The sequence below is a fragment of the Salvelinus sp. IW2-2015 genome, unplaced genomic scaffold, assembly GCF_002910315.2.
Source record: "Salvelinus sp. IW2-2015 unplaced genomic scaffold, ASM291031v2 Un_scaffold6561, whole genome shotgun sequence".
In the NCBI taxonomy this organism is placed as follows: Eukaryota; Metazoa; Chordata; class Actinopteri; order Salmoniformes; family Salmonidae; genus Salvelinus; species Salvelinus sp. IW2-2015.
In genome coordinates, this window is record NW_019947823.1 from 6148 (window position 1) to 10341 (window position 4194).

The 4194-nt window shown below is 41.5% G+C and overlaps 1 long non-coding RNA gene across 1 annotated transcript; it reads right to left on the reverse strand.

Moving 5' to 3' along the window:
* Nucleotides 1–213: 213 nt before the first annotated feature.
* Nucleotides 214–2356, reverse strand: LOC139026977 (uncharacterized). The gene is made up of 4 exons (XR_011478992.1): nucleotides 1930–2356; nucleotides 1020–1136; nucleotides 448–505; nucleotides 214–300 (listed from the first exon to the last, which is right to left on the reverse strand). It is a non-coding gene; the product is annotated as an uncharacterized lncRNA (long non-coding RNA).
* Nucleotides 2357–4194: the final 1838 nt, after the last annotated feature.

A 4194-nucleotide genomic window follows, 5' to 3' on the forward strand; every position in this document is an offset into this window, starting at 1 on the left:
ATGAACTATTCACAAGACAAACTATAAAGTCCAGCACTCAACAAAATGGATACCTTTGCTAGCCCAGCGCTGACGCAGTCCATGCTTTTAAACATTAGATTAAACAGCTGTCTTTAAACTATGCACTCTACACACATACCTGAGCAAAACAATAACTAAATCCACAATACTTGGAAGACTTTAAAACTGGAAAACGCACACGGGTACCTGAACAAAATGAGTCACTGCGGGAGTCATACAACATCCCAAGATCTAAAGGACGACCGAGGGCAGCCACCACAACACTGTCTGCTGTCCAGTCTGACAATCACAGGAAACACATGATAACATGTTGTGATACAGGTCATTACAGGTAGTCATTCAGCAGTAATATAACTCACCTTTGGTAAGAACAGCCTTATGTTGTAGTACGGGTCATTAAAGGTCAGCAGCAGTAATATAACTCACCTTCAGTCAGGCCTCTACAGAAATGCTTGTTCAGCTCAATGGTCGCGTTCTTGACGTTCTGAGGAACATGTCATCACTTGAAGTTACTCAACAAAGGATAGTGGGAGATGACAGTTGAATAAAATACAGAAAAGTGTTGTTAAACTGATAAGAACAGAAGGAGATAGTTGAGAGTTCACAGGAAAGTTAAGAGGAAAGTGTATCAAAGTAGCAGTGCTACCTGTTACAACAGGCAAAATAATAGTTTTTAAGATGCTTATATATATAAATATACAAAACTATCCTGGTTATTAGTTTCATCTGTTAAGGTAGCTACCAGTACTGTCTGTCTAGAAGGTAAAGTATTGTTAAGGTAGCTACCAGTACTGTCTGTCTAGAAGGTAACGTACTGTTAAGGTAGTTACCAGTACTGTCTGTCTAGAAGGTAAAGTATTGTTAAGGTAGATACCAGTACAGAAGGTAAAATATTGTTAAGGTAGTTACCAGTACTGTCTGTCTAGAAGGTAAAGTATTGTTAAGGTAGCTACCAGAACTCTCTGTCTAGAAGGTAACGTATTGACAGTAAATGGTACCTGTTCAGAGTTGTCAGCAGGAAGCTCCTCTGTATTATGTTTTAGAATCGTGATCTCTCTCTGGAGTCGAGCTTCCAGCCTGGAGGCAATCTGTTCCTCCTGAGTTTTGGTGTTTTCCTTGATAGACAATTACAGCCAACACATTAGTATTATATTAAACTAAGACTTACTGAAAGACAGGCAGAAGGCACAATTAACTCGAGCTCCGTAAAAAATTGAAGAAAAATTAAAATGCCACACTGAAACCATGCCACTTTTTAACCTATTGCCTTTACAATGTTTAATATACTGGTCCAATGACCCTGGTGCAGAAGAACTAATAGAACACACCCACCTCCTTCACTATGTTTAATATATACTGCCCAATTGACCTGGTGGCAAGAAGAAACTATAGACACCACCCACCTCTCACTATGATATTAATATTCACGTCATGACCTAGTCGCAGAATAAAACTAGACAACACCCACCTCTGCACTATGTAATATACTGCCCAATGCCTGGTGGCAAGAATAAACTAGACACACCCACCTCTTCACATGTTTAATATACTGCCCAATGACCTGGTTGCAAGAATAAACTAGAACACCCACCCTCTTCACATGTTTTAATATACTTGCCCAATGACCTGGTGGCAAGAATAAAACTAGACACACCCACCTCTCACATGTTTAATATACCCCCAATGACCTGTCAGAATAAACTATAGACACACCCACCTCTTCAGTATCTACCACACACTAGTCCAGACTATAGACACACCCACCTCTACACTATCTACCACACACTAGCCCAGACTACAGACCACACCCACCTCTTCAGTATCTACCACACACTAGTCCAGACTATAGACACACCCACCCTCTACAGTATCTACCACACACTAGTCCAGACTATAGGACACACCCACCTCTTCAGTATCTCTCTCATTCTTTATGACATCATGGTTTCTGTGGTCCTGCAAGGCACACCAGAACAAAACAGAAAACCTGGTCTGTCTTACAGAAGACCTCCAGAGCTCTGTGGTGCAGCTGGCACAGTTTCTGCTCCAGGTTTCCAGTCACCTCCACCAGGGTGTGTCTCTGCAGAGCTGCTACGGTGTAGTGATGTCTGACATGACTCTCACAGTAGAGGCAGTGCAGGTCAGACAGGACTTCACAGCTTTGAGCTGTTTCTCAGTGCAGAGATCACAGGCCACATCTCCAGGTCCAGCGTAGCAGTGCTTGGGAAGAAAGCAGGGACCTTGAACCCTGCCTGGTGGAGTTTCTCAATCACCTTCTCCAAGGCTGAGTTAGTGAGGGGTCAGGACGGGTTCTGAATCTCTTTCTGCACTGGGGGCAGTCGTTAGTCTCCTGTCTGGTCCAGGCTGGTTCCAGAAAATAGTTCCTCAATGCACTGTCTGCAGTAACTGTGTCCACAGGGGATGGAGACTGGCTCTTTGAGAACCTCTGTACACACTGAACATCTGAAGTGGTCCTCTGTCAGTAGACTGGCTGTCAGCTCACTGTACACAAAGTGATAGAAAAATGTGGTTGCTGTTTTAAAGACTATTATGCAGGAGCTAACCTACGAGATTTACAGGAATGTGGAAGCTGTTTTATGGACTCACTATTATGCAGGAGCTAACCTACGAGATTTACAGGAATGTGGAAGCTGTTTTATGGACTCACTATTATACAGGAGCTAACCTACAAGATGTACAGGAATGTGGAAACTGTTTTTAAGACTATAATACAGGAGCTAACCTACAAGATGTACAGGAATGTGGAAACTGTTTTAAAGACTATAATACAGGAGCTAACCTACTAGATTTACAGGAATGTAGAAGCTGTTTTAAGGACTGAATATACAGGAGCTAACCTACAAGATTTACAGGAATATAGAAGCTGTTCTTCACTTACCTGGCATCTTTTCCAAACGTAATATGCCTGTCCATGGACCAATCACTCTTCATGGACAGACACAGTGACCCCACCCTCTCCTGTTTTACACTGTGGAAAGACCAAGGAGGGTTTTGTAATTGTGTGAATATGCAGAATGTAATACCTATCCACCTTTCATGTTCTGTTTGGATATTTCTAAATGGGAAGAAACAAATGTTTGTAATTTTCTATATGATCGATCAATAAATAATACAGAACTACATGCATCAATATCTCTTGCGCTTTTGACAATGATTTCACATGATGCCTATTTCATATGCCCAAATACTTATAAGCACTAGGCTAATAAATAAACACGTTTTTCATTGGATTATTGAATTACCTACAAGTTATCCATTTAACAACGTGCAACATCACGTTGTTAAAAAACATGTCTACAATTGAAGGATTCTAGAGCTTATGTTAAAATACCTTTCAAAAGTTGTACGCAACATTAATCAGTAGGTGACTTGATGTCTACTGTGCCAAAGCTATTTGGTGTATAACGGTAATACTGTAAAGATTCTGCTTTTAACAACCATCAGAATTGGTTAAAAGAAAAGCAAGTAAACATTAGACAATAATTAAGAGTAGGCAAAGTGATCGTGTCAAGAGAAAATTATATCAAACAACATTTGATGTCCAGTCACATTCACTGTGGTTGTCTGAAGCTGTAGAGTTCACCGCTGGCGATGCCTCATTGTGATTGTTGAGAATGATGGGGAATAAACAACGTCAATGAGCGTCATCACTACCTTTCCTTTGCAGTACCTCAAACTGTCCTGATTATCAGTTGAGAAACTTTTATGAGTTCATAGCTAGAGGGCTCTAACTCCTCTAGCTCCACAATGAAATAGGGTGCAGGCCAGGCAGCAGGCTGTTTAGCCAGCCTGCCAGCTTAGTGGAGTCTGCCACTAGCACAGTCAGTGTAGTCAGCTCAGCTATCCCCATTGAGACCGTGTCTGTGCCTCGTCCTAGGTTGGGTAAAACTAAACATGGCGGTGTTCGCCTTAGCAATCTCACTAGGATAAAGACCTCCTACATTCCTGCCATTATTGAAAGAGATCGTGATACCTCTCATCTCAACATAGGGCTACTTAATGTTAGATCCCCCACTTCAAAGGCAGTTATAGCCAATGAACTAATCACTGATCATAATCTTCATGTGATTGGCCTGACTGAAACATGAAACATGGCTTAAGCCTGATGAATTTACTGTGTTAAATGAGGCCTCACCTCCTGGCTACACTAGT